Source organism: Misgurnus anguillicaudatus, chromosome 1, assembly GCF_027580225.2.
Source record: "Misgurnus anguillicaudatus chromosome 1, ASM2758022v2, whole genome shotgun sequence".
NCBI lineage: Eukaryota > Metazoa > Chordata > Actinopteri > Cypriniformes > Cobitidae > Misgurnus > Misgurnus anguillicaudatus.
In genome coordinates this window covers 10515840-10541937 of record NC_073337.2, presented here as the reverse complement: position 1 = coordinate 10541937, position 26098 = coordinate 10515840, and the positions used below count along the sequence as shown (strand labels likewise).

At 33.8% G+C, this 26098-nt stretch overlaps 1 long non-coding RNA gene across 1 annotated transcript; it reads right to left on the bottom strand.

Moving 5' to 3' along the window:
• Window positions 1-22176: 22176 nt before the first annotated feature.
• On the bottom strand, window positions 22177-23264 carry LOC141352892 (uncharacterized). Its single transcript, XR_012359987.1, has 3 exons — window positions 22653-23264; window positions 22349-22553; window positions 22177-22241 (listed from the first exon to the last, which is right to left on the bottom strand). It is a non-coding gene; the product is annotated as an uncharacterized lncRNA (long non-coding RNA).
• Between the last annotated feature and the right edge of the window lie 2834 nt (window positions 23265-26098).

The following is a 26098-nucleotide window of genomic DNA, read 5'->3' as shown; positions in this document are numbered from 1 at the left end:
TCATTGAAACTGTGAACTGTTGGGATCTAATAAAGTCTATTAAATTAAGACAAATCCTGGAATGTTTTCCTAAAAAAACCTTATTTTTTTCTCCATTACACAAATAACGACATAAACAACTTGGATGACATGGGGCTGAGTAAATTATCGTGATTTTTTTAATGGAAGTGGCTTAACAGACATAGATCTTGTAGATTATCTTGTTGTACATACAGGATTGAGTTCAAAGGATTTGGTACATCTTTTAGTTCAATGTGACATTGTTGCCATAGAATTGAGCATAGTTCAAAAAGGTTATTGATGTCATGCCTATGAAGGTTGACTTTTGGCACCATTACAATACTTATAGGCAAATAGTCATATCTTCCGCTCCATGATGAAACACATGTTAATGCTCAGTAGTACATGGTAATTTAATGTATTTGCATTGAACTAAAATGCATTTATTTTCAATATATGCAGCTGAAACAGGTAGTGCATCCCTAATTTTTCATCATTAACATTTTAATATAACATTATAGTTCTTATGGCATTTTTAGGGCCCGAGCACACCAGTGTGAGGACCCTATTGTTTTTGCTCGGTTTATTATTATTATTATTAGGGCCCGAGCACCGAGGAGCAGGCCAGAATGGCCTGCACCGAAAGGTGCGAAGCCCTATTGGTTTTGCTCGAATTTATTATTATTTAGGGCCCGAGCACCGAGGAGCAGGCCAGAATGGCCTGCACCGAAAGGTGCGAAGCCCTATTGTTTTTGCTCGGATTATTATTTTTATTATTATTTTTTTTTTTTTTATTTTTTTTTTACGTTTCGGGGCAATTTGGGGGCCTTAACATACTCAAAAACTCTTGAAATTTTGCACAGACGTCAGAGTCGTCGGCCATCAGGTCCGGGCAAAGGCCGGACCACGGGCGTGGCAAGGGAGCTCTGTAGCGCCCCCTGTAATTCAAAAACAAACATTGGGGCACAGATCGGGCAAAAATGTATGCACATGTACGAGAGTTGGTACACATATAGATCTCATCGACCCGAACAACTTTCGCCCTCTAACATTTTAGCTCCGCCCAACAGGAAGTCCGCCATTTTGGATTGTTTAAAAAATGCATGCGGTGAACTTTTGAATACTCCTCCTAGGGGATTCATGCAAATGACACCAAACGTGGTGATCGTGATGTCAAGACATTGGACTTGCTAAATTGCGAAAGGATTTTTGATATCTCGAACGGTGTTGCCATGGCGAAGCGGCAAAGTCATGGCGAAATCAGAGAAACAGGAAGTGTCTAATATCTATGGCAAAAAATATTTTATTGTGATGCCATGCAGGGTGTTTGTTCGTCTGAAGATTCCGATCGCATCGATGCGCCTATTGTGACTCCCGGGTATAGCGCCACCACCAGGCGGCAGGAAGTGTGTAAGTTACAAAGCTGGATTTTTTTGACAGTTCCATGCAATGTTCTTTTAAATACTCCTTCTAGAAAAATCATGCAATTGACACCAAAAGTGGTCAACATGATGCCGAGGCATAGTAGATGATAAATTGCGAAGGGATTTTTGATATCTCGAACGCTGTTCCCATGGCAACGTGTCAAACTTTACTTTCATTTTAAAGGCATATTTAAGCCTTACAGTTTCATGCAGTGAACTTTTAAATACTCCTTCTAGGATATTCATGCAATTGACACCAAAAGTGGTCAACATGATGCTGAGACATTGTAGATGATAAATTGTGAAGGGATTTTTGATATCTCGAATGTTGTTCCTATGGCAACGCGACAAATTTTACTTTCATTTTAAAGGCTTATTTAAGCATTACAGTTGCATGCGATGTTCTTTTAAATACTTCTCGTATGGGATTCATGCGATTGACACCAAAAGTGGTCAACATGATGCTGAGACATTGTAGATGCTAAATTGCGAAGGAATTTTTGACATCTTGAACGCTGTTCCCATGGCAACACGTCAAACTTTACTTTTATTTCAGGCATGGCTCTTGGCATGCTTAGATTAAATTTAAATTTGGCACACACATCAGAGTTGTCGGCTGTTAAGTGTTGACAAAAACGTCAGATAAAGGCGTGTCTATTTAGTGTCTCACTAGCGCCCCCGTTTGTCTAATATGTGGGGTTTCTTTTACCTACAGTACCTAAATGGATCAGTAGCAACATGAAATAGTCCACTGATATTTACCCACTTGATGCACATGCCCACCGTGCATCGTTTTCTCTGAGACACTGTGTAGCGGTAAAAAAACGTGCGAGCCCCCTGTAATGCAAAAACAAACATTGGGGCACAGATCGGGCAAACATGTACACACATGTACGAGAGTTTGTACTTACATATATCTCATCGACCTGAACAACTTTCGCACTCAAACCTATTATCTCTGCCCAACAGGAATCAGTCATTTTGCATGGTTTAAATAATGCATGCGGTGAAGTTTTAAATACTCCTCCTAGGGGTTTCATGCGATTGACACCTAACGTGGTGAACATGATGCTGAGACATTGGACTTGCTAAGTTGCAAAAGGATTTTTGATATCATGAACGGTGCTGCCATGACGAGGCAACAACTTTATGGCGAAATCAGAGAAACAGGAATTGTCTAATATCTAAACCAAAAATGTTTTATAATGATAACACACAGGGTGTATGTTCGGCAAAAGATTACAATTGCCTTGATGTGCCTATTGTGAGTCTCAGACATAGCGCCACCAACTGGCACCAGGAAGTGTGTCAGTCACAAAGGTGGATTTTTTTTAAATGCGATGCTCTTTCAAATATTCCTCCTAGAATATTCATGCAATTGACACCAAAAGTTTTCAACATGATGACAGCATATGGTAGATGCTAAATTGCAAAGGGATTTTTGATATTGCAAACGCTGTTTCCATGGCAACGTGTCAAACTTTACTTTCATTTTCTGGCATATTTAAGCCCTTGGCTTGCACTTTGGGTAAGGATTCCCATCACATCGATGTACCTATTGTGAGGCTTGGGCATAGCTCCACCAACAGGCACCAAGAAGTGTGTCAGTCATAAAAGTGGATATTTTGACTGTTTAAATACTCCTTTTAGAGAGCGCATGCAATTGACACCAACTTTGGTAAACATGATGCTGAGACGTAGATGTTAATTTGTGAAGGGGTTTTTAAAGACCAGTGGACAGTTTATTGGCTTACTTGAAATCAGAGAATCAAAGAATAACTAGCACAAAACACAAGAACAGTGTTTAATCATGTTAATAACATAATACAATTGTGTCGGATTTTAAACCAAACCACATTGTTTTTTTATACAAACATTCAAGCTGGATAACAGTTAAGCCTTGAATGTTTAATGTCTTACAGTTTACAAAACGTGAAGCCAAAAACAATATATTAGCTATTTTATATATACATGAAAGTGTTATATATAAGTGTTTAACAAATTAGCCTTAAGCAACCTTTCCTATTAAGACACCATCAAACCATGCAAAGTGTGTCCTTTGTCTCTCACATCAATATGCTTTATTGCTTCTGTTTAGACAAAGTACATATGCTGGTACAAAACTGAATTAATAATCAAGATGCACAACGTGTAATGTCCTATATTGTTCATCACCACATTTTATTTAACAAACGACTGTGTCAAAATAACAAATAATGTGTTGATGACCCTTAGGACCATACAGTGATTTCAGTTTAACTATGGTATTGTAAAAAAGCATGAATTTATCATGGCCCGAGTACCATACATTATTTATATTTATAATAAAATTAGAGTAATACAAATGTTACAAAAAACATGGATTATCATAATAAAAGTATTTAAAGTTTATTAACCCTATAGAAATAAAACGATTTGTATTGTCTGCATATAGTAATATGCACATCTACTGCTAATAAAATCACCCCAATAATTGTTCTATATCTTGTTTAGTAATTAGGTCTGATCATATTCATGTATTATTTTTAAGTTCTCTTTAGATTGACATCAATTGGCTATAAGAAATATGTCACTTACAATAACATTGAACAACATAAATTGTTGTATATTTACTAAAATCATTTTATTTATCATTATTAAAGGCATGATTAATGCAATATTTAAAAACTTAATATGTGTGTGTCATCTGTGAAAAATGTTGTTTTTATAATGCATTAAACTTTAGTAGTATTTTAAGGCTTTTTGTAGTGGACTCAAAAAATTGTTCTTTTTGACCCATAATGGGTAAATATTGGACAAAACACATGCTGGCTTTTAAATGACCCAGCATTGGGTCAGTTTAACACAGCACTGTGTTTTGCTCAATACTTATTCATATTGAAGTGTGGCATGACAATTGGCAAATATTTGTTGACCTTTAGGAAACTTTAAGGTTATCTGTGCTACTAATATGTCGTAGCACACTAGAACAAGTTAAATGTTAAAAGTTATTTTTGAAAACAATTAAAAAGTAAACTTAAATTGTAACAGGAAGGCAGTGCTGAACACTTTACACTGAAGATATACTAAAATATTCCCTTGTGACACCGAGCAGTATGTATGATGCAATTTGTATCAACTTCATCTTTAGAAAATACAGAATGAATTTATATACAAATACTGTCAAATGTTCTGTCTCACAACACTGTTATTTTCTTTGATTAAATAGACTTTTATTACCTTTTTTACACTTAAATTTATAAGGTGTCTTATTTACTTTTGTGTGAAGTTTATAATAACATATTTTTGTATTATTGTAAATAATAACAAGCAAGTACACTGCAGGGACTTGAACCCCATCCAGGTGGTTGACCTGGAGTACCATTACCAGTGCATTTTTGCTTTTTGTTATCATTTATATTTTAGGGAAAGCAAAAAGTTGTATTACCAACAGCATGTTATATTAAGATATACAGTACTTACAATAACTTTTCTGTTATTTTGTTATTCTACAAATCCAACATTTGGTTATATAGCAGAACACATTGCAAAAATAACAAAATTGTTGCAGATGTGTTACTATGCCAAGATCATGCTGTTGCAATACAAGAAAAAAGAAACCTTTTGTATGAAACTATTTTAAATCCTAATAGTTTTATAAACCTGAAGCAGAATGTACATGATTATTTTGTTAATGTAAATATAAAAAAAAAAGTATTCTGGTACTGGCTTAACAAGAATCCTTCAAGATAACAGTAGTATGTTTTCTTATGGTCCTTGTCTCCATCACCAAGTAACCAGTACTGTATTAAAAGCTAATTAAGTAGAGTATTTTTGTAGGAAACTATTTTAAATCCTAAAGATTTTGATTGTTTTCTTAATGTAAGTTTAATACACATAGCATGCCTAAACAGAGAAGCATGATTGTATAAATCTGGTACTGGCTTAACAAGGATCCTTCAAGATAACACTGGTATGTTTTCTCATGGTCCTTGTCTCCATCACCAGTAACCAGAACTGTGTATGTAGAAAAAGCTACTGTGATTCTACGAGTATTTTTGTAGCTGTGTATGTATTAAAAGCTAATTAGATTTTACAAGTAGAGTATTTTTGTAGGAAACTATTTAAAATCCTAAAGATTTTGATTGTTTTGTTAATGTAAATTTAATACACATAGCATGCCTAAACAGAGAAGCATGATTGTATAAATCTGGTACTGGCTTAACAAGGATCCTTCAAGATTACATTGGTATGTTTTCTCATGGTCCTTGTCTCCATCACCAAGTAACCAGAACTGTGTATGTAGAAAAAGGTACTGTGATTCTACAAGTATTTTTGTAGAAAACTATTTTACATAATAATGATTTTATAAAGCCCAAGCAGAATGCACATGATTGTTTTGTTAATTTAATACACATAGCATGCCTAAACAGAGAAGCATGATCTGGTACTGGCTTAACAAGGATCCTTCAAGATAACAGTAGTATGCTTTCTTATGGTCCTTGTCTCCATCACCAAGTAACCAGAACTAAAGCCAATGTTATTTTACAGGTACAAGAATTTACATGATTACTGAGCTACAAATTAGTACTAAGCACATTTACAGTGTTTAAACAGATTGTTTAAATCAGGTACTGCCTTAACAAGAATCCTATAAGATAAAATGTCTTCTCTTGGTCCTTGTCTCTTATCACCATATAAGTATATACTACATCAAATGGTACACCTTTCATGTCAAATCAAATCAAATATATCCACACAGTGTCATAAGCCATTTTCATTTAAAGTTTAAATGAACACAAAATTCCCTCATGTGTGCTAAAGTACACTGGCACAATAACTGTGTGTACTGAGAAGTTTGTAATACACTTTATGTACACATGGTCAATTAATGTTCCTTTTTCTGTTGTTGGTTCCTTAACATGTTGAATAAAACCCCTATCTGCCATAAAAGAGCACATAGAATTAGACTTTAATGCATCATTATTAAAGTCTCCCACAAGTACAATGTTATTCGAAATTGAAGACAGCTGATCAATTAACTTGCCCATATTTTCTTTAAAACTACACAAAGGATATGTTTGTGGTCTATAAATAACACCAAGTAAAATATCATTTTTAGGAAAGTGTGTCAACAGACATTCTAAATTAAGATCTGGAAGTGTTATAATAGTATTTGGCACTCCACATGTTGTATAAACTCCAACTCCACCGTGTTGTTGTAGTTTCAAATCATTGAAAGGAGGACATTTACTTGTGTATGCAACACAACGGGGAACACCCACAAAGTTGTAGTTTTCTAAATGTACACTTTCAGGCAGATAGTGTTCTGGCAGCCATGTTTCAGTTACAGCAATACATGTTGGTTGTAACTGTTGAATAGACACATTTAAATCCTCTTTATGGCAACGCAAACTCTGTACATTGAGCATAAACACAGAAAAGTAGCTATCTAGTGCTGTCAGCAATGATTCATCATGTGCCATAAAACATGGCATTTCTTGGAGAGCTTCACAAATCTTATCATTACAGAAAATGGCCTTTTCACTAAAGTCTTTGATGGTTAACCCTGACAAACTCCTTACCCGGCTCAAAGCTACATAAGCTTGACCAGGTGCAAAAACCTTTTTTAAACTAACAACAGCAGTATCAACAGTTAAACCCTGAACTTTATGTACTGTGCATGCCCAAGCTAGTTTTAAAGGAAACTGACGACGAAAACCACCTTTCGTACAAACATTTTCCTCTTCTACATATATAGGTGTAGAATGTAACAATTCTGCTGCCTCAAATGAACATTGTTTTTGTCTTTTCAATCCAACATGACTATCATCAAACTGAACGTATACAGTTTCAGGTAACTTATCTTTACATGAACGTACGATATGAGTTACTACACCACAAACACCATTAACTAATCCATCATCAACATCTATATTTTTGATTAACATAACACGTGCATCTATGCCTAAAAGTAACTTTTCTGGCAAACATGTGTTATGAACCTTTACATGATGACCAGCTATTAATTCTATTTTGCCAGTTTTTTTACTACGTGCATAATCCTCTGCCTCTATCGTTTCAATTTCCGGGCACATTTTTATCACCTGCTTCAAGTTATGCATATGAACTTGATCATTTGTAGCAAAAATGTGCAAAGATACATTATCTTCCTCAACCTTGTCACAGCTTGATAACATTGTTAAATCATCTTTGCTTAGCGCAGTTGTTTTGCTTCTTTGCCTTAACCTGTTTAACATTTCAGCAAAATTGCTGTCCTTTTGTCTAACAACCTGTGTTAATTCAACAACACTAAAACAATTCCATAAACTCATTTCAGGTACATCCACATACAATGGTTTTCCTTTTACAGGAGGCAATTGAAAAAAGTCCCCGACAGCAATTACACTCACATTACCAAAAGCAGACAAATCTCCACTCTGTTTAATTTGACGTAATCTGCCGTGTATATATGCCAATAATTTATGATCAACCATAGATACTTCGTCTATGATTAGTATTTGAAGACCATGGAATTTTGCTCGCAACGAATTTAGTTTGTCCTCACCCAACGGTGTGTATGGCAACTTTACATTTGTGCCAATACTAAATGTGTTGTGAATTGTTGCAGCCTTTAAATTGTATGCTGCAATGCCTGTTGGTGCAGTTAAAGCAACACAAATGTCGTCTGGATTCAAAGAAATCTGAGACAATAGTCTTGTAGACTCATATTTTATGGCTTTAATTAAATGACTTTTGCCAGTTCCTGCACCACCAGTAATAAACAAATGAAATGGCTTTGTGTTTTCTCCTCTAATTTTACCCAAACACCACTGCCTGATTTTATTAAAAACAGCCATCTGGGTTTTGTTTAAGGAGCGAATTATGCTTAACCCATCAACACGACTCAAACAATTTTCTTTTTTGTGTAACTGTGTAACTGGCTCATTTTTATCTGCCAAATCTGGAATACTTTCATTATCATTATCTTCTTCTTGGACAATATCACGTCTAACCTGTTTACATTCTAAATGATCAACTTGCTGCTCAGGACAAAGTGAACACCATGCACTTTCTAATATTCCCTCAGTATTAACAGTATTTTGTGCGGTATCCAACACATCTGCATCCTTTTCAAATAATGCTCTGTTTTTATTGACTACATTTTGAACCAATTCTACAAATCCATTACCTAAACAAATCTCACCTTCTTTATAAAAGTGTTCATAAGTAATATAACCCTCTGGTTTTAGTTCTATATCTGCACGATAAGGAAAAAACAATTGCAGTATACTTTGGTAAAACTTTTCAGGACTCTTAGTCATTGAAAATCGTGCATAACGAACAACTGCAGGCTGAGTACGTGTTCTTTTAACAATGAAACCAAGATTATTATCTAGTGCAATTTCCTTGGGAGACTGACCTTTAGATGTAATACGATACTCAGATGCAAATGTGGCTAAGCACATATCGTCAAAAGCACTCTGACGTGGTCTATTCTTGTAACGATCAACCAAACTTGTCATCCACATCTCCTCACTATTTAAAGTTTGTGACTGCAACTTGTTCTGTATAACGGCCAATGGTAAACTCATACGAACTGAATCATCACCTGTGGGAATAAACTGAACATTTCTGGAACACTCCTTTAAATGCATATTTGTCAACCTATACACAGCTTCTTGTGAACTAACCTCGCGGTTATGCAAATACACCCCACCTATTTTTTTCAAAGCTTGTTTGGCATCGACATTACCCTGGGTTGTAGCTTCCCGTTGAGCATTAGCTAATAATAAACCCATTTCCCTTTCAGATTTTGAAATGTAGGAAATTATATAAACAATACATGCATAAGCATCAGTTACATACTGAATATCCATATTGGCATTCCAGCACAAAAGTGCAAATTTATTATACTGATTAACCCACACTTCATTTAATTGCCGTTTCAACACAATATGCGTGGTATTATTTACACACCTATATGCCATCTCAAATAATTCCTGATTTATTCCTACACTTTCAAACAAACTTTCTACAGACTTGAACTTCTCTTCTAAAACAGCTGTTTTAACTGCTGACGTTATATTCTGAGCATAATCCGCCTTCATTTGATTATTTTCGCAGGTACTTTTACCAGATCCTTCTTTCTCAGACTCATCTTCCACTTTCCTTCGACAAATAAAAGTTCGGCTTGTTGGTGGTTTAGGAAAGTTAAAACGACAAACTGTACTTTTCTTTTTACATGTTTTTGAATGGTGTTTACTGTGAAGTTGCACTGATGTAACAATATTATGCAATTCCTCATTTTCACTAGAAATCTCACATGTAACATATTTGTCAACAAACTCAACAACTTCTTCATCAGAATTTTTATCTATCTGTGGGGCATTTCTAATCCAGAACAAACAATGAACATGAGGAGAACCACGTTGCTGAAATTCAACTCTGTAAAAATAATCTACAATTTCTCCTATGGGTTGAACAGGAGACATAAGAACTTCTCTCAAAAAACAATGCCACCTAAAATCAAACATGCGAGCTGCAGTAACAGGATTTCTACGCAAAAGCTCACATTTTTCAGCCCATTCCAGTTGTTCTATAGTTTCATGTCTTCCTTGTTGCTTTAAAATGCTTGACATCAAAGATGTCCATCTCATGTCAGCAGAGGAAAATGAACAAAACCAAGTAGGAATTCCTAACTGTCTCACCATTGCAAACAAATCTTTTTGCACACCTTGCCAAAAAGATGGAGTTCCACGGATTGGCTTCAAAAACCTATATCCTTCATCATAATTTAGCACTTGTCTTAAAGAGTCTGTGTCTTTAAACATTTCACTTCGAATAGACTTATTAAATCCTTTCCCCTTTCTCAATGCTATAGATACGGTAGACTTTACTTGTTCTATTTCTGATAAATACTGGGCATAAAATATATATTCAACATTCTGTGCAAATCTTCCATCTGCATGCATAATCCTATTATTAAAATATCGTGACAGTGTTAACCTTTGGACACGACTGTTACAATAAGTTGAAGAACCATTGGGAAATAAAACAGGAAAACATTTAGCCTCATTTGTTTCATCCGCAAGCATTTTAACTGGATAATTCCCTTCAGATGGGGCGACACTCAAAATGCTATCAGAATATTGGTCCAGAACTTCTTGCCCAATATCAACTGGCTGTAAACATGTGTCCATAAACACACAGTGTTGCTGCCTATCATGTAACTCCTCTTCAACATTTTCATTTTCTACTTCACTTTCTGCAATGCTGTCATCGTCTACATTATCTTGCTTACTAAACTCATTTATCCAATCCTGATTAAATTCAATATCAGAATAATACTTGTTGCATTGTTTTAAGTAACACAATGCTTGTTTAATATTATTAGTATCAACATATTGATACTTATAATGACCTTTATATGTCAACTTGCGTTTTAACTTCACACATACTAATGACCCTTCACCTTCTGTTCTTGGCAAAACATTTGTTGTATTTTTAACATTAGCTGGGACACAAGTAATTGGACCATGAACCCCATTCTGACCACCTTTTGGTAATGCTAACATTTTCATAAATGGAATATGTAATGAAATCAAATGTTGTTCTAGACTATTGAGACAACGCAGTTCTTCTGGTATGGGTTGCAATTCCAAATTGTTTACAGCACTTTCTGCTGGCATTTCACTTTTATTTATCTTATAATGACAAGTAAAACAAATCCATAGCTGTCCTTTACTTGATGTGTTCAATCCACATGGAACAGGACATTCATTACCACACTTATGCAAAAACTGCTCTGTTATACACTTGTTGGCTACCACCAACATTGTTGGATTTTTTTTATAAGAATCTCTTTTACAAGATAACACTTGATGCTTAAAAAACAGTCTATGACAAACACAGCAAACAAAATCTAGACCAGAACTGACCTTATCTTCAAACAGTTTTTTCACAAATTCAGAATCCTTTTTGTTAACCTTTAGCTGTTTTTTCCTTTTTTCATTACTTTTTTGTACACTTTCTTTATTGTTCTGATACCTTAATTTATTGCATTGTTTAAGTACATTTCTGTGCTTTTTATTAGTGCTGTATTTCATGATGCTGTATTTCTTCATTCTACTCCTATATTTCATATTCTCCTGATACTTCAATTTATTGTACTCATTCACCTTGAGCCTGAATTTCTCATTATAACGATACTTCACCTTACTGTACTCATTCACCTTATACCTGAATTTATCATTATTACGATACTTCACCTTACTGTACTCATTCACCTTGAGCCTGAATTTATCATTATTACGATACTTCACCCTATTGTACTCATTCACCTTGTGTCTGTATTTCTCATTATTACAATATTTCCGCTTATTGTACTCATTCACCTTGTGCCTGTATTTCTCATTATTATGATATTTCACCTTATTGTACTCAATCACTTTATGCCTGTATTTTTTGTTATTACGATACTTCACCTTATTGTACTCATTTACCTTAAGCTTGTATTGCTCATTATTATGATATTTCACTCTGTTGTATTCATTGACTTTAAAGTTATGTTGTTTGTTTTCATTATATTTGTTCTTACTTGCTTTCTTTAAAGATTCTTTATATAAAACATTTTTATGATATCTTTCCTTATTTAAAGTTTTCATCTTTTTTTGGAACTCTTCATTGCTATAATACTTCTGCTTGCTATTTACAATCATTTTACTTTTGACTGTCTTACATAAGTAATAATTCCGAAGGTAGCTTTTCCTGTTAACAGACAAACTGTGTCCATCTTTAGCATCTGAATCTAGCTTCTCAAGCTTTACATTAATTTGTGCCTTTACACTTTGCCTTGTACACATATATTTTCCTTCATCCTGTTTACTGTTTTGACACAATTGATAACAAACTGGGCTCTTAGGTTGTCTTACACAAATCACAACCTCGTAATGATCATTAGAGTGCTGCAAATAAATGCCTTGTTCACACAGTTTATCATGCACACAACTATACTTTAACCACTCATCATTGTGATATATATAGATATCTACCCCCAAATAATTAGCAGTTGCTTGAATTTCCACTTCAGTTGCCCATGACCCTACATACTTCATTCTTGAAGTGGACAAATACTCTTCTATAGATGTATATTTACTCTTCAACAAATTTTTGTAATCTGTACTATGCAATTCCATTTTTTTCACAACTGCAAGTCGAACAGCTCTATGAGCTTTTTGTGTATTGCACACAGCTTGTGACACTGCTCGAAAAAAATTATTGCCATCGACAATAACACTGACTGTTTTACACGGACATCCCAATGGTCCAGTGTCTGCTTGGAAAACCACATCTTCATCATGACATTCTACGTGTAGTAGACTGCTTAATTTTTGTTTCACTTCATGACACAGTGGATTGAAATGAAACGTTTGGTCAATACTCTTTTCAATACAAATTACACCAGAGTTCAAATCACAGTCAGACATTGTTTTTGTATTCTTAGTACTTTCCACAAAGTCCTCTTTCTGTATCTTTACAACTTTACATTCTCTCTCATCTTCCAAACTTTCTAAGCATTTAGATGTCCTTTTTTTACCCAATAATTTCTTTCTACCAGTTCCATCACTTTTAGCTTCAGAATCTAGCTTCTCACATTTAACATAACTTTGTACCTTTACACTTTGCTTTGTACACACATAATTCCCTGCATTCTGTTTACTGTTCTGACACAATTGATAACACATCTGGCTCTTAGGTTGTCTTACACAAATCACAACCTCGTAATGATCATTAGAGTGCTGCAAATAAATGCCTTGTTCACACAGTTTATCATTCACACAACTATACTTTAACCACTTCTCATTGTGATATGTATAGATATCTACCCCCAGATAATTAGCAGTTGCTTGAATTTCCACTTCAGTAGCCCATGATCCTACGTACTTCATTCTTGAAGTGGACAAATAATCTTCCATAGATGTATATTCACATCTCAACATATTCTTGTAATCTGTACTATGCAATTCCATGTCTTTCACTACTGCAAGTCGAACAGCTTTATGAGCATTTTGTGTACCGCACACAGCTTGCGAAATTGCGCGGAAGTAACAGCTTCCGTCTCCAATAATACTCACTGTTTTACACGGACATCCCAAGGGTCCTGTGTCTGCTTGGAAAACAACACTTTCATCAAGACATTTTTCATGTAGTAAACTGCTTAATTTTTGTTTCACTTCATGACAAAGTGGATTAAACTGAAACGTTTTGTCAATTCTACTTTGTACACAAATTACATCAGAATTCAAATCACAGTCAGAAATTGTTTTTGTAGTACTTTCCATAAAGTGCTCTTTCTTTGTCTTTACAACTTTACTTTCTCTCTCATCTTCCAAACGTTCTGTGCAATAAGATCTCTCTTTTTTACCCATTTTTTTTTTTTTACCAACAACATTTTTGTTTTCTGATTGCCTGACAGATACTTTACTACTTTTTTCTGGAATTACATGAAGACCACTTATTTCAAATTCTTTCCTTTTCCCACCAACACATGCAGCAAAGTTCTCAACATGTTTCAAAACACAGCTCAATGAATTGTAATATACAATCACACTCAACCCATCACTATCAGGAATTCCAGTTCTACTACGTGCATGAGAATCAATCACAGCAAACTGTCCATTTTGCTTAATAATGGCACAGGTATTTCCATTCAATGTTAAAAAGCATGTTTCATATTGTTCAAACATTGTCTGCAGACCATGGACTAAAGGAACACACACACCAGCTGTTATCAATTCTCCATCATTCATATCTACAAATCCAGAAACACATTTGCCATATTCAAACATGAACCTTTTCTCATTAAACACATATTCACAAGGCAGGTCTGGAACACACAACCACTTCTGTGGTTTCGGATCACTAATACAGTTGTTTTCAAGCAAATAACCATACAAGTTATCCCCAATAGTTAAGACATTATCTAAATCTTTTGTTTCCCATGAAAAGACGTTATGTACACTATGCATTGCCATTGCAGCTAAACTAATTGCAACACATTGTTTTCCTGGCCACTTCAACCTGCTATCACCTTGATGAAATGATCCACAGACACTCTGTCTTGCATTTGATGTACTGCCTTCTCGTCCTACAACATCACTGTTCACACAAGACAACATATCTGGGGAAGTCACCCCTTTGAACTTGCTATCACCTTGATGAATTGAACCACAGACACTATGTCTCGCAATTGATGTACTTCTTTCTTTTACAACATCACTGTTCACACATGACAACATATCTGGTAAAGGCACCTCTTTGAACCTGCTATCACCTTGATGAATTAAGCTGCAAACACTCTGTCTTACATTTGATGAACTACTTTCTACTACAACATCATTGTTCACAAATGGCAACATATCTGGTAAAGTAACCTCTACATTAATTCCACTTATTCTAAACGTAATAGCACTCAAGCTTTCCATTAAATTATTGACATGCCAAAACAAATCTTGCCAATTTGTGTTGAAAACAACAACTGCTGTACCTATATTTGATCCCAACCCACATGCATTGCGAATATTACAATCTACAACAGCATATACATCCCTACATCTGATAATTGCACATGTTTGTCTGTTTATCTGTACTAAACAAGATTCATAATTTAGAAAAATCTCTTGAAGTGTCTCATACAATTCTTCATGTCCTCTAGTCAGTGACTGCCCTTCTGAAACTTTACACATTTTATTAAAAATGCAGTATTGCTCACTTAATTTAAAAGGTAAAAGAGTTTTGCCATAACCTTTACATTTAGCTATGTCTTTAACCAGTTTAGTTCCCTCAGCATTAATATCCTCAAGACTTAGTTTCTGCCAGGTGCACACATTATGTATCTTATGTTTTACAATTGAAACTAAACTGCATGCTGCACCTATCACATCCTCATTCACAATTGCGGACTGCATTCGAACTGTATTGCCTACTAATATGGGCAAAACATTTGGACACTTGCAAACAGTGGTATCAGAATCATCTTTCTTACTTTTGTTGATCATTGCCTTTCGCCGCATTCGAAATCTCTTCAACTTAGGCATCTAAAAAAAAAACACACACAAAATAACATTACAATAACAGAAATTACACATCTAAAATAGTATTAAAACGAAAACAACTTACAGTAAACCAAAATGTTATTTCTGCTAATAATTTAAACAAATTACTACAATTGATTTAAATACCTGAAAATAAAACATATATTATATACTTTAATTGGAAACCACACACATTCTAAAATGTACATGCAATAAACTTCATTATCATTATCTGTTGAAATAAAGAATACAAGACATTGCACCTCATTAACTTAATGTTAAACTTATTTTATAACTTAAGAAGGTTAACATTTTTTATTCATTAAGGCTTTTAACTTATTGCTTGAATATAGTCTCGAAGGAAAAAGTTCATGAATTACCTACAAAAATACACAGCAAAGCAAATTTGAAATACAATTTCATTTATGTGAACACTAATATGATGTGTCAATCAAAGTTCATGTACAATAAAAATGTTTTATAATATATTAAAAAGGGTTTTTTTTACAAAAAAACACATTACTTGTACTACAATAATAATTATCTTAAGTCAAAACACATTTTCTTGCCTTTTAACATGACCAGAAGCAGAAGCATAAGTCTATTGAATTCCAAATACGACCATTAAATGGATTTTTTAACTTTGGTCTTGTGTAAGGAAACAAGCTCACTTCAAAGACTCAAATAATTTAAATATTTTTTCTACAAAATTACATTACACAAACTAATGCTCAGCTAATAGAATATAGTACAAAATAAATTATTCATTTCATCAGTATTTAACTTATGTTCACAATTACACTACTACTAGCTACATCCTTTTATTTTTGCAATAAACATCAGCACAAGACCCATTAAGCATACCGTCTAGACTCTAGCCAATTCCAATATACAACCATTAAAGGAATTAACTTTGTAGTGTAAGGGAAATCAATGAAAAAAGAAGCTAAATCACTTCAAAACTCAATAATTTCTATATGCTTGTGTATATTTCTTAAATTAGATTAAGATATTTGAACTTGTATTTTTATTCATAACAACACATTACTTAACAAAAATATCCAATAGTAAATTGAAATTACATGAATAGTCTTTTTTATTGTAACAACGAATGACCACTTAACATTAAAAATACTATTATCTCAATATACTTCTTTACTTTAGAATTTTTCACACCAATATATTTATACAAGTGACATATTCAACCCTTAAAAACTATTGTTGACACAAATAAATAACAAATGTTTTCACATACCTCAGGCTTCGTTGAAACTCAATTAACTGAAAATAAAATCCACAGGTGTATTCAAACGCTCTCGAAGCTCCAACAGGACTTTCAAGTTGTATCAAATGCTCACAAGTTGTATTCAACAGACCACTATCCTGAACTCTCAGCTTTTAACCGAAGTGTCATTAGGGGAGGAGCCACTCTGACCCTCCAAATTCTCAAATTTTCCTAGCATATATGTTTTACCAATTGTTCATAAATGATCAGCACTAATATAAATCATAACAAAAATGTCCTGAACATGAAATCAATTGCTTCAAATATTTCAATATAAAAATTACAAAAGTTATAATAAACTATCTAAATAGCATTGCTCAAACATTGCACACATGGTAGAAATACTAACCTTGCACTTAGCTTGTAGTCAAGCTGTGTGTGTTTGCGTGTGCGTGTGTGTGTGACACAGAAAGGGATATTTTAGCCTACAAATGTTGTGTTTAAAGTGTTTGTTTGATGCCTTGATGACATGGAAATATTACTAATAAATCTCCAGTCCTTTGACTAATTTCAGGTAGCATGTAATATTTTTGATTGCAACATTGCATAGTTTGGGAGTTTATGATTTAATCAATAATAATTTAGCACGAATTTAACTGTATTAACCTACATCGGTTTTAATAAAAGACAAAGTGCCTTCGTCAAAAAATCATAAAATCTAACAGACTTCAGATCATGCTCTTTCAATTTCAACTCCGCGTGTATGCGCATCAATGTTATAACAACTTACAACGCATTGTTTACCTGTAAACAACTCATTTTCATTTCTGAGTGTCTTGTATTTCTCCCGTGTTTGATTTTACGTGGCGCTGAAACACCCAGGAAATACCATATTGAATCTGCAATGCCAACTCACTTTTTCGCATACAAACAAAACCTACCTTCACAAACAACGGCTAAAACATGTAACAAGGTCGCGATTCAAAGGTAATGCAACTTTTACAAAACTTTTTCAAAAGCACAAATTTTCACAGAATCTGTCACATCACGCTTCTAATCAACAACACATTCAGCAAACGCGTCTGGTCGTCTCCGGTCAGTAGTCTTCTTTTTTCTTTCTTCTAAAAGGCAGCCTTTTGTAATCTACATCAAAAACGAGACGCTTCCGATCGTCTCCGGCCCAGAGTCGTCTTCTTCTTCTAAAAGTCTGCCTTTTGTAATCAACTTCCAACGTCTTAAAAGTCCAAGTTAGCCTCACATCAAAATAGACGATTCAGGTGCATCTCCGGCCTGGAATCATGTAATGATATCTGGCGTACACCTACCTGCAATAAACAATTAGTATATTACCTGACCATTTTATCCAAATCAATACAATGCTGCAACACACACATATAAATATATACTATTTACACACTGTTAAAACGTTTACTGTGTACGCTTTTTTAATGTTCACACTAAAATATGAAGTAAATGTGAACGCTGTAAAATCTAGTATATTTGAATAATTACATTTATAAATACTCCTCCTATGAATAATAAAGCAAAGCGATCATTATTATTATTGAAGTCCACGTACATTTTTTTTTAATATCATCAAATAACACAGTCTCACCCCATGTCGTCAGTGTTTGACGACACTTGACCATTCGTCGGTGTGTGGCGCGGAGGGTGTACCTTTCGCGTCATTTTTTGACGGACTGGGGACTTCAATACTATTACGTCCGTTGCATTCTCTTCTCCTATTTTCTTACCATTTTCGCGTCGGTTTTTAAACAGTGTCACCTGGCGTTGGGGTTAGAGTTAGGTTTGGGTAGGGATGTCATTATGTAAATCTAACCCTAAACCGACGCGAAAATGGTAAGAAAATAGGAGAAGAGAATGCAACGGACGTAATAGTATTGAAGTCCCCAGTTCGTCAAAAAATGACGCGAAAGGTATACCCTCCGCGTCACATATTGACGAATGGTCTGAAATTTCTGTCTGAAATATCCATTATTGCATTTCTGAATGCAACACAGACAGCTTTCTGATAAAGTGACCAAAAGTGCCTTTCAAGTGATGAACAAAGACTAAACTGAGGACGCGTTTTTATCTTAATATGAAAGACAACGTGTATATAAACATTCATTAATTGATTCCTCGTAACATTTTAAAGCCAAGATGTACAGAGCAGCACACAAAGATATTACACAAAACATTTTTGATAACTAAATCTAATAAAAAACAAATTAGATTCTGCCTCGGAAGCCACGGCTAAGTTCAGCGATCGTTTCATTTTGAGATTTAGCGTGGCAAGGAAATAAAAGACGAGAAATTACATATAATTTGTTACTGTAAATTATAAAAAACAAGCTTTATATACAATTACTTAAACGTTTCATTTATAACCAAAAAACACTGAAATTAAGGATTTTATAGACACTATATATGCTTTATTATTTTGCACAGAAATATCTGATTGCTTACTTTCACTTTGATCATCTCTGTATTCACAAAAACGGCTTACCTGTTTTGTAGCTCAACTTTTGACAAGTTAAGCAACCTTTTTAAATACATTTTAAAACTTATACTTGTCGAAAAAATCAGTTTTTTGATGTTACGTTTGATGAATGCCTAAATATGATCACGCAGAGCACCTAGCACGTTCGGCTAAGTTGAATGTGACAGCATGCAACCGCGCAACATCGACACAACGAAAAGCAATCCAAAACTTACAGAACTTAAATTAGATCAGAATTTACCTTTACAATTAATAAAAAATAAAAACAAAATAAAGTCAGAATCAATAGGTGCAGAACATGGGTGCAAAATGCCTAAATGCGCAGGGGAATAAAACCCACAAATAGTTTAATCAGATAACACTAAATAATCTATAAATTAAATAAAAACAAGGAAATATTAAAATTAATTTTAAAATAACGAAAGTATAGAATTACCTGTTTTGTCTTTTTAATTGCAGAAACAAAGAGACTTTGCAATGGTTTCTGGATATGGACGTCTAGCCCTGTCACGGGATTTAGGCTTTTAACAGACTTTAAAAATATTTATTAAAAGCTACTATATTATTTACTTAGTATTATTATAATATGATGTATATTTTTTATATTGGGAGAAAGCTGTTAAATGTGAAATCAGATACTGTGCACTCTTATACAGCCAAAATTAAATGATCCTCAATTTTATAACACATCTGCGACAATTGACTGTGCAGTAGTCGAATCAAGCTTCTCCTGTCAAAGCATCGAATCTTAGACTATTCGGGTCACCTAGGACTATGTGCATGTTATGCAGTGATATTTATTGCGGCATTCTGATATGGTTTTAATATTTTGTAATTCCATTTATTCCAGCAAAATAAAAGCCTGACAACTTGCACTTAGTGATTATAAAGATTGTGTGAATGTAGGCTGCAATTCTGGTGGATAAAGGGCCACACAAAACGATAAAGCCCAGGGGCCCCTTACAGTGTTAATGCGGCCCTGGAGACAAGCAATGCAATAAAAATACCAAGTGAAATCTACTTAAAGCAATGCAATAAAAATACCAAGTGAAATCTACATAATAATAAACATGTCATTAAACATGTTACATAGACATTGCTGATAATTTTGTGAATATAATTTAAATAAAAACATTTGTTGAATTAAAGTGATTTCAATTCATAATGGACCATCAATGATGAACAAACAAATGTTCATACGTTATTTTATTTAACACAAGTAAAACACATGCCATTAAGTCTACATTAAACATGACACACTCTAAAAATGACAAACAATGTAGGCAACATTTTACAGAAAAACAATAACCTGAACATTTTTTTTAACTTAACAATGATTCACTTTTGTATATTGACCTATACTAATCGCGTGTAGTCATCGGAGAGTCATGATGAAGAATTGGCACTGAGACGGCGCATCTATAGCCCGCCAGCACAGAGCAGGACTAAAACACATCTGATGCAGAAAAAATTAGAATCTAGAGCCGAGAGATCATCAATATAACTGAATCTAAGCGAGTGAGCTCTGTACAGGAATGCTCTGTGATATTCCTTTTACATAATAAAAAATCATAATCAATCAAATGTTGTATTCTTCATCGTAACTGGACTTTCAAAGTGCGGTTTCCTTACCGTCTGTCACCCGTTAATTACACTTGTATCTGTCTACTGTATAAATACTGCATTTACCAACATAAACATACGTGGGTAATATCATACCACACACGCCAGTAAAGTAATAAAACTATCAAAAAATAATTATTTTACACACATTTGAAATAACACAGCTGTGTTTTAAAACGTAAACTAAAACTCTCGCAATATGTACACAAAAAGCTATTACTGTACCCGACATTTTGACTCCGAATATTCAGATAAATATTCAGATTAATAGCCGAATATTCAGATAAATATTCAGATTAATAGCCTATAAGCTGTTTACAGAACAACACAGCCAATATTTCATTAACAAAGCAAATATTGGAAGGGTCAATATTCATTAACCCAAAACTTACCAGAATTTCAGATTTTCTGAGTAAGCTATTTATCATTCTGTCTTTTTGCCTGCTCAGATTAACTTGAAATTTGGGACTTTTAATCTTTGTACAGCGCTTCTTGAATATTTTAGCATTTAGCCTAGCCCAATGAATTCCCAAGGCTCCAAACAAAAATTTTATTTTTTTTATTTATCTTTAAATAGGCAAAACATGGAAGTGTTTGGTGACATATAAATTCATCTCTGTTTAAAGCCATAAAAATTAATGAGGCTAAACTAAATGCTAACACATTCACGACATGAAATAGTTCACAAATATTTACCAACTTAATACAATTGCCCACCGTGCATCGTTTTCTGAACGGCACCTTATAGCCATAAGAAACTACCATTACACTTTAAATTATAATGACAAATTAAAGTTGCTAAGTGCCTTAACACGGCTGTTACACCAGTAACAAAAATGTAATACTTTAACATTTGTTCATTAGTATTATTTAATTCTTTGATTTAATAAGCAGTATTTATTCATAAATTAAACATTTACCTGCTTATTTGTAATTACTTTTCATTTTACTAATTTTAAATCACACAAACAAGATATAAAGATATAATAAAAACTTCCATTTAACACTGCACTCATATACCCAAAATACTGCAAAAACTCACTTCACAAAACACAAACCGAAAATCACAAAAATATTTATTATATAAAACAACACTATATATATATATATATATATATAAAATTACAATAACAAACTGAATAAAACTTTAAACAAAAATACAAATATTTTTGGAACTTCAATCTGCCTCTTCCTCTGTCACAGTCGGTATGGCACCCTCAACAGACCCTTCCTCCTGCTCAGAGTTAACGCCATCTGAAAATGTAAAGCATAATTTAATTACAAAAAAATTGCATGCAATTCCACAATATTAAAATTACACTGAAACGAAAACATTGATTATTTACCATTTCTCAAAACGGAACCTCCTTCCTCCTCAGGGTTAAGAACATCTGAAAATAAAAATAAATTTTATATACAATGAAACTTCAATGCAAATCCACAATATAAAACAATACACTTTATTCACTATAATGAAAACATTCATGATATACTGTACCATTTCTCAAAAAATCCTGAGCTGCCTTTGCTGCCTCCAATTCTGTTTCCATGTTGTTTAGCTTATGTTTTGCTTTGGCCAAATCTCTTCTTAACGTTTTTATCTCCGAATCCATGCCACCAAATTTCCTCATCACAAGAACTCCGAGTTCCGTGACCTCCTCCTTAACCCGATTCCTGGGTGTTGCAGGATCCAATGCCGAATACTAAACAAACAACAACAAAAAATAATCAAGATAAATAAATCAGGCATAAACATTTTGAAAAGAAATTGTTTGTTCTCCAAAACACATCTAAGTACTTACTGCTACTAAGCGGAACTTATCTCTCAATTGGGAAAATTCTTCTCCGTCCACACGGGGAATTTTTGTAGGGCTACTGTAAGCCGTTTACCTGTAACAACATCAAATAAACAATTTTATTAAGAGTTGAATCTGCAATTCCAAGTCACTTTTTCGCATACAAACAAAACCTACCTCCACAAACAACGGCTAAACACGTAACTAACTTCTACAAACGTAATGCAACTTTTACTGAACTTTTTCTAAGCCTATACACGCCAATATTTTCACAGAATACGTCACACCGTGCTTCTTTTAAAGTCTGACAACTCTCATCACCTATTCAACATCACAGACAGCACCGGACTCCTTTTTTTCTTTCTTCTAAATTCTAATCCACATCGGGTGACAGACTATTACGGTCCATCTCCGACCCTGAGTCATCTGATGTCTGAGCACCTATCTACAATAAACATTTAACAGACAGCTTTAGCAATATACCATACAGCAATTATATAGTGTTTTTTTTTTTACAAATATGACATTTACACACACACACACACAGTTAAAACTTTTACTATGATCTACTGAATGTTTTAGTAAAACAGTTTTAAACTTATAAAAGAATAAGTAAATTTGAAACTGAAGTCTACAAAAAAATAGACAATAACATTCAAAATGTTATGTACATATAGCTGAATTTAACTGAGTTAAACTAACTTGAAATGATTTTAATTCATACTGGACCATCAATTATCAATGATAAACAAATATTGTACACACTTTATTTTATTTACACAACTAAAACACATGACATTAAGTCCACATTAAACATGACACACTCTAAAAATGTCAAACAGTGTATACATGTTACAAAAACAATGAGCTGCATAATATAAGACGTTTTTAATTTGCATTGACCTACACTAATCACGTGCAGTCATCAAAGAGTCAAATGATGAGACAAGTACAATCAAAGCTTGGCGCAGAGACGACGCGTCTAGCAAGAGAAGTTGTGAGTGTCACAAAGCCAATGTTTTCTTTAACACGCAAGACATTTTTTTCAGTAGGCCTATACGCAACACTACTAATGCACATTTATCCACAATCGCTCCAGTTACATAAATAAACTAATAACAATACATTTTTTGGTCTCTTTTTACAAACATAACTATAATACAACACCATTACCACACCAACTCTTCGACAAAACCCCACCCCTTTCCGGTTTCAGCCACTGCCTACTCTAAACCATCACAAATTTCCACCCACAATTTTAACAAAACCCAGGCTCTTGATCAAACTACTGATACCAATTGGAAATATGGCGCTACAAGGTAAGCAAAAAATAATGCACTAATTAAAAATACTACAAATAATAACTTTTAACAAATGTACATTTATACTGGTCTATCTTTAGATAACAGCTACATCTCTTTCACAACTACAATCAACAACAGAAAATTCTTAATACCTCAAGGTAATTATTACCATAAAACCTACCGACATAAATACAAATTATTCAATCTTTAAACTTACAACAATAAAACGTTTTTTTTTTTTTTGCAGGCCTTCAAGTTTGCATTCTAACGGATTCAATGTGTCGAGATATTAACGACTTTTTAAAACCTGCTCACTGCTATGTTCACCCTGGGACCACTCTTCAACGATCAACCAGTCAACACGTGAGGCACTTTCACAGCCTTCGCAAAAAATCTATTTTACTAATCCACATAGGGACCAATGACATCGCAAATGGAGCAACGCCAACTGTCTTCCTACGAAGAATGCAAACACTCTTAAAAACAATCTCAGAAGTAAATCAACGAGTGATCTATTTTGCAATCAGCGCTATATTACCACGGATGACAGACGACGGCGCTACAAAATCTACAATCAAACAGTGCAACAACATGATAAAGCATTGGGCTTCACAAACCAACAACATCGTGTTCCTGAATACCTCTAAACTTTTTCTCAAAAACGGAAAAATTGTGAAAACTTTCTACAGACACGATGGACTACACTTAAATAAAGAAGGAAAAATAAAACTATTCGCATACTTTCAACATTTCCTTTGGAATTTTTGCCACTTCAAAACATCGCCACACCTTTCTTGAACTCATTACCCGGTCCAAAACGTTCACAAATGTATTTTGCATAAGTCCTGCCTAAACAATTAAGTACTCAGTCAAAGTTCACATTTTCATAATAAACCTGTAATATGCTTAACAGTAATATTTTTAAAAGAAATATAGTACTTCATTTTAAATGTATTGCTGCATATCACTTGCATATTACATTCATTAAACACCTCTTTACAACCTTACTGACTACAATACTTATATTACTTCCACAATGTCACATTGCTTGTCTGTATATTATCCAGCTCTTAATCACTATTGATATACACTATGGTGTATCAGTGAACTTACATTTTTTTATGCATCAAAGTTTACTTTTATTCTCATGTCAATTGCCAAAATAATATTAAGGAAATATCTATAACGCTGTTCTTCAGATTGTTTCAGGTATTTTCATGATAATAGAAATTATTTAAATGATTATGTTTGACAAGTGTTGTTTTTTAAATGCACGTTATAAACGACTTAAACTCGTAATGATTTTAGATTGATAAGGACTTCCTACTGATCACTGAGCCGTAGTACATGCACTATGTATGAACCACTGAATCGGAGCCTTACGATTCAAATCGATTTTAGACAGGTCTTTTTAATGGAACCGCGATGCATTGATGCACATCCCTATATATATTATAATAATATAATATATAGTAAGCCTATCAACCTATTAAACATATGTTCCAAACGTTTTTTTTTTTCAAATTAATTTATTCGAAAATAAGCATGAAAATAACGCAAAATACAGGACATTTCCATAAGAAAATAACGAGTTCATAAGCCCTGCCTGCCTTGTAGAAACTATATGCCTAATACATGGACTTTCCCAAACACCCCTATCATTTCATCAGAAATGGACTGTTCCAAAAGTTCGCTCCGAGGTTGCCAGGTAACGGAGCGGGAGAGAGAACCGTATGGCGGAGTTGGCTGCACGTTGTAAATGGTTTATAGACTGAAACAGGTGGATTAAGTGTCAAATTATTGAAGTGTTTAATGATTATGTATATGTGTGCGTGCATCAGGATGTAAGTAATCAGATATATTCATATTAGTAACTTTATTAAACCTTTACATATGACTGGTGTGATAACATGCAGATGTTTACACTTAAAACTGATATTCGATGATAATATATCCAATCAACTATTACTTCATCCGGTTAGCATTCGTGTTATGTATATGAAGAGTTTCGTTACAAAACGAGATAAATCCATTTTTTAACCATTTTGTCAAAACATATTTATTATTATATATGTATGAAGTGTATGTATTATTATGAAATTGAATTGAAATTAATGAATGCACAAACAAAAAACGAGATTTCTGAAC